Source organism: Rhinolophus ferrumequinum, chromosome X (assembly GCF_004115265.2).
Source record: "Rhinolophus ferrumequinum isolate MPI-CBG mRhiFer1 chromosome X, mRhiFer1_v1.p, whole genome shotgun sequence".
In the NCBI taxonomy this organism is placed as follows: Eukaryota; Metazoa; Chordata; class Mammalia; order Chiroptera; family Rhinolophidae; genus Rhinolophus; species Rhinolophus ferrumequinum.
The window spans coordinates 62,980,630-62,989,905 of NC_046284.1; the positions used below are offsets into that span (position 1 = coordinate 62,980,630).

Here is a 9,276-nt window from a genome sequence, read left to right on the forward strand (position 1 = left end):
TAGAATCTTACCTTATACTATATATAAAAATTAACACAGAATGGATTGACATAAACATAAGAGCGAAAAACTATAAAAATCATAAAAGTAAATATCAGAAGAGAGCTTCATGACATTGGATTTGGCAATGGTTTCTTAGATATAACAACAAAAATATAGGTGATTAAATAAAAAATATATCAATTGGACTGCAAAATTAAGGACTTCTGGGTATCAAAGAACACTATTAACAGAGTAAAATTGTCATTATAGAATGGGAGATAAAATTGCAAATCATATATATGATAAAAGACTGATATCCAGAATATGTAAAGGATGCTAACAACTCAACAACAACAATCCTGATTTTTTTTAATGTGCAAATGGACTTGAATAAACATTTCTTCAAAGAAGATATATAGATGGCCATTAAGCACATGAAAAGATGCTGAACATCACTAGTGATTAGGGAAATACAAATAAAAACCACAGTGATATACCACTTCACACACATTAGGATGGCTATTGTCAACAACACAGAAAATCACCAAGTTTGGCAATGATATGCAGAAATTGGAACACTTTTACATTCCTGATGTGAATGTAAAATGGTTCAGCTGCTATGAAAAATGTTATGGTGAGTTCTCAAAAAATGAAATATAGAATTACCATGTAATCCAATTCCACCTCTGTGTGTGTGTGTGTGTGGGTGTGTATGTATTAAAAGTAGTGAGTCAAACAGGTATTGATATGCTCTTGTAAGTAGTAGCATTATTCACAATAGTCAAAAAGGGGAAGCATCACAAGTGTACACTGATAAATGTGAAAGTATAAACAAAACATGATAGACACACACACACATACACATACATTGAAATATTATTCAGCCTAAAATAGATATTAAATTTTGACATACTACAATGTGGATGAACCTTCAAGACATTATGTAAGGGAAATAAACCAATCACAAAAGCAGAAATATTGTATGATTCCTCTTATGTGAAATTTTTAGAATAGTCAAATTCACAGAGATTGAAGATAAAATGGTGATTTTCTGAAGTTGGAGTCACTGGGGAATGGGGAGTTATTGTTTAATGAGTACAAAGTTTCAATTTTGGAAGGCGTAAAAGTTTTGGAAAAGGATAGTGGTGATGGTTGCACAGCAGAGTGAGTATATTTAATGCAGAGAATTGTACACTGAAAAATGGTTGAAATGGTAACATAATATTTAAAATAAATAAATAAGAAAGAATATGGTATTCAGAGTATGGGTTATATGGGAATTCTCTGCACTATCATTGTACTTTTTCTGTAAATTTAAAACTGTTCTAAAATAAAAATTTACTAAAAATAGGAAAAACACATTTTATCAGTGAACTAGATGTGATGATTAATTTTATGTGTCAACTTGACTGGGTCATAGAGTGCCCAGATATTGGTTAAATATTATTCTGGATGAGTCTGTGAAGGGTTTTGGATGAGATTAACATTTAATTTGGTAGACTGGGTAAAGAAGATTTCCCTCCCTAATGTGAGTGAGCCTCATTCAATCAGTTGAAGGCCTGAATAGAACAAAAAGGCCCACCCCTCTGCCAATAAGAGGGAACTCCTCCTGTCTGACTGCCTTGAGCTGGGACTGGTGTTTTCCTGCCTTCAGAATTGAACTGAAACATTGGTTCTTCCTCCATCTTGAGGCTACCAACCTTCAGACTAGAATTCCACCATCAGTTGTCAGTTGTCGTCATTCTTTGGTCTTCGGGTTCATGCTGGAAATACACCACCATTTCTCCTGTGTCTCCAGCTTGCTGACTGCAGATCTTGGGACTTGTCAGTTTAATAATCATGTGAGCCAATTTCTTATAATAAATCTCTGTGTGTGTGTGTGTGTGTGTGTGTGTGTGTGTGTGTGTTTATGGATAGATACAGATATATAGATACATAGCTAGATATCTATATAGATAGAGATTGAGATAGATATACAGATAGAGATATAGGTAAATATATGATCTCCTATTGATTCAATTCTTTGGAAAAATCTAATACACTGGAATATGGGTTAGAAAAATTCAAACTACAACAGAGAGTCAAAGAGATGGGAAATATAAAAGCAAAGAAAAGAGACATGAATCATAAGCAGATTTCACTTAAATGTAATCAGAATTCTATATAGAAGAGAAAGAATGGAAAAAGATTTATATCTTCATGAATATGGCTGACTTTTCTAGATCTGTGAAAAAGAATGCCTCTCACACATTCTACAAGCCAAATGAATTCACACTTACACAACATGGTAAAAAGTGCAGAACATCAAAGACAAAAGGATGCAATAGCAGGCACATTAATTATCTTCAAAATAACAAATTTGGACTATCTGCCAATTCTTTAACAACAATGGATGCCGATGAAAATGGTATGGCATTTTTCATGATTTGATAAACATCATTTTCAGGCAAACAAAAACTGAGTAAGTTTTTTCAGCCACTCTCAATTATAGGAAATTACAAAGAATAGACTTCAGGCATAAGAAAAGCAATCCCAGATTGAAGATATGACATTTGAGAAGGCTTTAAGAGTACATAATGTGAATATGTAGATATAATTAAAAGTATATTAATTATATTAAAATCAATATGTTGTGGGGTTGCAAAAACAATAAAATTGAAATGGAACAATAACATATGGCAGGAGTAAATGGAGTTTAAGTGTTCTAAATTCCTTGTATAATCTTAGAAGAGGGAACAGATATTTACTGATTATGTTAGTTGATGCTACAAATTTAAATTTCTAGGTAATCACTAAGAGAATAGAAGTACAATACGAACCTATCTAAACTAGTAGAGGAAAGCAAATGGAATATTAAAATTAATCAATCCGAAAAAGGTCAAAAAGAAAAGAAAAAAAAACACCATTGAATGGACAAAACAAACAGCACAGAATAAGATGGTAAACATAAACAAAATATATGAATAATGTACTTAAATTACAGTTAAGGCCAAATGTTCACAATGAACACATTATCAAAGTTGCAAATTAAGACAGTATCTGTTATAGTGCTGGTCATAAGTCACATTCCAGCCTGAGGCAAAATCTGTATATACTGATCCTATCTTTCTTTACAACTTTTATGTTTTGTTCATTGTAGATATTTAAAATTAGTTTTGCCTTCTAAAATAGTGCATTAAATAATGTTTATCTTGATTACTGAAACTCTTGGTATTCCCTTAAATTTTGCATTAGAGGCCTCACTATAGTCCTGGCCCTGCTGTAAAATGAATGACTAGACACAGGAAACTCTATTGAGCCTAATGGCTCTGCTTGCCAGCAGAAACAGTAGAATCAGAAGAAGCAAAACCTACAAGGTCAGACAATTAAGTTCGCGAACTCATCCTAGAAAAAGTGCTACATACCTCATTGCTGAATATCACTATGGTCACCTTCGATGTACTCCCCTTGGGAAGCTATGCACTGACACCAGAGCCTAGTCCACCCTTCAAAGCAATTTTGGAACTCTTTTTCTGGAATGGCCATCAGAGCTGTTGTCGTATTACCCTTGATGTCCTGAATGTCATCAAAATGTCTTCCTTTCAATATTTCCTTTATCTTCAGGTAAATAAAGAAGTCATTGGGGGCCAGATCAGGTGAGTAGGGAAGGTGTTCCAATACAGTTATTTCTTTACTGGCTAAAAACTCCCTCACAGACAGTGCCATGTGAGCTGGTGTATTGTCGTGATGCAAGAGCCATGAATTGTTTCCCAAAAGTTCAGGTCATTTTTGTCTAACTTTTTCACACAGCCTTTTCAGCACTTCCAAATAGTAAACTTGGTTAACTGTTTATCCAGTTGGTACAAATTCACAATAAATAATCTCTCTGATATCAAAAAAGGTTAGCAACATTGTTGCAACAAGTCCGCGAACTTAATTGTCAGACCTCGTATGTCTTATGTCTACATTCAAATCTCACATCAGTGCATCTGTTTTGTTGAATCTAAATCACATCCAGAGACCTAGTTCAAGGGAGTCTTGGAAATGTATGTTTTCCAGGATCTGCAGAACACAAAGTTACACTAGAGGAAAGGTAGAATAGATAATCACTTCCAATATACTATTACATCCCCTAATATTTCTATTTCCCCCTCAAAATCTGCCTTTTTCTCTATAATTTTCTTTTTTACCATTATGGTTTTTATTCTTTTTTTTTTTAATCTGTTAAAATACCTTTTGTAGCATCTCAGGTTATTCTATTATCTCAAATACGTTGATGCTATTTATTTTGTTTGTAGTGTCTGTTAATTTAGTCATTGTAGATCATATCCTCTGAAGTTTTGAATTTTTTTATGGTATGCTTGTCTTCAGCAAGAAACATATGTATTTTTCTGCAATAGTCCTGTAATTTGTAAGTGTTGCTGTTGCAGGTTGTGTTCCCTGGGAAGCTGACTCTGAAACAGAGATTTGCACATAGGATTTTCATTTAGGGCATGCTGTCAGAATCAACACTACAGTAGCTTTGACAGATGACTCAGCAGACCCTACAAGAAGTGTTGACGATTGTTCAATTAGAACAAGGCAGTGTGTTCTTTATACTATCACCTTGACCCGTCTTCGGAGGCAGGCTGCCCTGAGAAGACAGTGTGCCTCAGGGCAAGCCACTGTTTTGAGCAGAGGTAATCCACTCGGGCTGACAGCTAAAGGTTGTCTGCCAGGCCGCATTCCACACGGCTGGGGGAAATAAGTCCTTCATGTTTCAGGGGGATCTGAGTGGCCCATTAAGGAATTAACCACAGTTATTAGAGAGTTTTGCATTTGCTTCTGATGGGTGTGCCCTCAGGGGTTTCATGTACATTTATTGGCCTCAGGATTCCTGCAACAGATAAGTGATGTTAATTTGAATCCACATGCCCATTTTATGTCTGAAACATCACTTTTTTATGGAATATTTTTTTCACCTAGAAATTCTAGGCAGAAAAACAAACTTATTGTGGCTTCCTTAAGCCAGTGGGCAGAATCTGTCCATTTTCTTTCATTGAAGGGTTAGCCTTTCTCTTCAGTTTTATGCTATTTCAAATATAATTAATTACCTGGATTTCCAGTCAAGATGGTGGAGTAGGTAAACACTGTGCTTACCGTCTCTCATGACCATGAAAATTACAACTAAATTACAGAACAATCATCATTGAGAATTGCCTGAAATCTAGCTGAATCAAAGCCCTACAACTGAAAACATACAAAAGAAGCTACCTCAAGACTGGTTGGAGGGGCAGAGACTTCAGCAGCAATACTTATATCACACAAAATAGACTTTAAAACAAAGGCTATAACAAGAGACAAAGAAGGAGCCAATAATCCCATTTCTAGGTATTTATCTGAAGAAACCCAAAACACTACTTCAAGGGGATGTGTGCATCCATATGTTCATTGCAGCATTGTTTACAATGACCAAGATGTGTACAAAACAGAAACAAATTCATAGATACAGAGAACATTTTGATGGTCACCAGATTGGAGAGGGTCTGGGGCATGGGAGAAAACAGGATGGGATGAAGAAATACAAATTAGTTGTTACACAGCAGCCATGGGCATGTAGGGTACAGCATAAGGAATATAGGCAATATTATTGTAATAACTATGTATGGGGTCAGATGTGTACTAGATTATTTATCTGAGTGATAGTTGGGAGGGGCTGTTGGGAGAAGGGTGAAAAAGGTGAAGGCATTAAGAAGTACAAATTGGTAGTTACAGAATAGTCATGGCGATGTAAAGTAAAGGGAATATGTCGATAATATAATAACTATGTATAGTGCCAGGTGGGTACTAGACTAGTCAGGAGGATCACTTCTTTTTTTTTTTTTCAATGTTCCTTTAATGACCCACATCATTAAAGGGCAGGTGCAGGGAGCTAGGTGATGGCAAAAGATGTTCATTTGAAGATCTTTCCTTGATTGAAGGCTTTGCCCACATGCTGGAAGGCCCCCTCCCAGCAAAAGTACTCTCCAACCGGCATCTGGGTCTCCTCGCTGCCAGGATCCAGTTTCCACCATATATGTGACTCGTAGTCCACCTGCCAATCTGGACTCAGTGGAAAGGCCAGCTCCTGGCCTCAGAAGACCCAGACTCCAGAAATGGAGATGCTATTGCTGGTTCTGAAGAGGATGACACTGGTGAAGGCATTCTTCCTCAGTTTGTTCTGTTTCTTGAACATTCCAGTGATGAGGTTGCAACTCCTGAAGGTCTGGGTGAGCTCTTTGGAGAAGTAGCGCTCAGAGTACCACAGGGACCAGTCATCTTCATCAAAGTGCTCCTAGAAATATGGCAGTGCCACAGAGAGTGTGTCCTTGTTGTGCTTAAACTCATCCAACATGAGGGTACTCTTGGCAGGTGAGCAAAGGGGTCCTTGGCCTTTGGCTCAGCAGCCAGTGCCTACTCACATTCATCCGTCTTGTGGGGACTTCTGTCCCCACGTGGAAAGGTGCTGGCTCGGGTAGTAGATGGCCATCAGCTGTGACTAGTTGGCCATCAGCTGTTACTGGTTAGCCATTAGCCACTGATATAACTGTCGTAGCTAAGCTAGCAAGGGCAGATTGCAGTTAGCAAGTGGGGTTGGTTGGCAGAGAGAAGTGGACGGCAGATTGTCGATAGTGTGGCTCCTGCTTCCTGTGTCTCCAACCCAGCCGCCAGCGAGACTATAGTGGTATGACTCCCCTATCTATGGCTCCATGAGTGTTCCTTTTTGGCTTCACCATATCCTGTGTTCTTATGTGGGGAGCGGGACCAGAGACCCCACATGACACCCCGCATAACAGTGGGTGAGGAACCAGCAGTTGGTATTGAGGAAGGCCTGGCAGAAAGAAGGCTCCAGGACCTGTTTATAGAGACACAGAAGGGTGCAAACAACTGTGATATTAGCCAGTGTCACACATTCACGCACCAGAAAAGTCCTTGTCTTCGAGTGAGCATCCAGTAGCCCCAGAATTCGCCTCACCTCCTCCTTTACATTCTCTATGGCCTGCCTGTTGTGGTGCATGATACCCAAGGTGGGGAACACCCAGTGTGGGGACAGAGTCCCAGAGAGCAGTTTCCAGGCTCTGGTCCTCACGTGGAAAGATGCCGGCTCCGGTAGTAGATGGCCGTCACCTGTGACTAGTTGGCCATCAGCTGTAACCAGTTAGCTGTTCTCCACTGATATAACTGCCGTGGCTGAGCTAGCATGGTGGATTGCAGCTAGCAAGTGAGGTTGGTTGGCAGAGAAGTGGATGGCAGGTTGCGGATCATGAGGCTCCTGTTTCCTGTGTCTCCAACCCAGCCACCAGTGAGACTATAGTGGTTTGACTCCCCTATCTATGGTTCCGTGGGTGTTCCCTTTTGGCCTCACCATATTCTGCGTTCTGGTGTGGGGAGCGGGAGCTGAGACCCCACATGACACCCCGCATGACATCAGGTACTAGCTAGGGACACTATGTTGCTATCAGCAAAGCTCACCCACTGTATCACCTGCCCTGCTGCCTCTGGAGTACGCCCCAAAAAGCTCTTCATTGCTCACATAGTAGGCAATGGCATTGCTCTCGAACACACAGAATCCATTTTCACTCTCAAGTGCTGGAAACTGCTGGCAGGAAATTTACAGAGAAATTCAGGTGTGCAGTTGGTTTGGCTGAAGTGGAAGTGGGGTGGTGCAGAGAGCACATGTTTTCAGGAGAGAGCCCTCCAGTTTTCAGGGTATGTGTACAGTGAGTGTCCCAGCAACCATGGTGATTCTGCAGAGAAAGACCTTAAATTATATAAATTTCTAGCTACTATGCTGTACACCTGAAGTTAATATAGAATAATAATGAATGTCAACTGTGTTGAAAAATTTTAAAAGTTGGGAAAAAGTTGAAGGGGAGTAAGAGGTTCAGCTTTCCAGGTATAAAACAAATAAGTCATGGGGATGTAATGTACAGCATGGGGAATATAGTCACTAATACTGTAATCTTGGGGTACGGTGTCAGAGTGTTGCTGGATTTATCATGGAGATCATTGCTTTAGGTGTGTAAATGTTGAGTGACTATAGGATAAAACTGAAACTAATATTGTATGTTTGCTGTATTTTAATAATTTTAAAAAAATATATATAATTCCTTAATTTATCTTGACCCAAGTCCAGATCTCTTACCCCATATGGGTATTTGCTTGCATTTCCTAGGTCTATTCTGTAGTCAGTAGGCTATCTCTAGGTACCACAGTCAGCTAAGCTTGTCTGTCTAAGCTTAGCATATTTACTGGCTCCTTGGGATTTACCTTTCTTTCTTTAGAGAACAAATATATATTTAAACACTTTGGTCATGCTAAATGAAGCATTTATATATATTTTTTGCATGCAGCAGCTTCCACATTAGCTGTGTCCACTCTATTTTCCAAAATAAAAATCTCCAAAATCTTTCCATTTCCCTATAGCATGTTAAAACAGTAGGTTGAATTTCCTTTTTCCTTATTGCTAATACAGTCATGCAGACAACTTAAATGTGTGCTTAGCAGATACAATATGAAGTTTCGAAGACTAGTTCTTCATCTTATGTTTTTAATTAATTTTGAAACCTTTTGTGGAGAGATTAAATATTACCAACTAAAATAAATATAACAATATATTTGTATCTAATAGTTTAAAATATTGAGATAATATTTATGAATTTGAACTGATTCAATAAAAAGACCTATTTATGCAAAGGTAAATGCAAAATATTTGGAAGAGTTCTTTATATATTTTGGGTACTAGCCCCTTATGGGAGGTGTATTTTGCAAATATCTTCTCCCATTTGGTTGGTTGCCTCTTGTTTTGTTGATGGTTTCTTTCGCTGTGCAGAAGCTTTTTAGTTTGATATAGTCCCATTCATTTAAGTTTGCTTTTGCTTCCCTTGCCTTTGAGGTCAAATTTATAAAATCTTCTCTAAACCCAAAGTCCATAAGTTTATTACCTATGCTTTCTTCTATGGAATTTATTGTTTCGAGTATTACATTTAGGTCTTTGACCCATTCTGAGTTAATTTTGTATGTGCTAACAGCAGTCTAGTTTCATTCTTTTGCACGTGGCTTTCCAATTTTCCTAGCACCAGCACTATTTATTGAAGATGATTTCTTTTCTCCATTGTATTGCTTTGGCTCCTTTGTCATTTTTTTTATTTTTCAGTACCCTGATGTTTTGATTATTGTCACTTTGTAGTATAATTTGAAGTCAGGGAGTGTGATAATTTTGGCCTTGTTTTTTTTTGTCAAAATTGCTTCGGCTATTCGGGGTCTTTGGTGATTCTATACAAAGCTGATGATTTT

General features: G+C 38.0%; 1 pseudogene; it reads right to left on the reverse strand.

Moving 5' to 3' along the window:
* Positions 1 to 5,893: 5,893 nt before the first annotated feature.
* Positions 5,894 to 7,650, reverse strand: LOC117012526 (elongation factor 1-gamma-like; annotated as a pseudogene).
* Between the last annotated feature and the right edge of the window lie 1,626 nt (positions 7,651 to 9,276).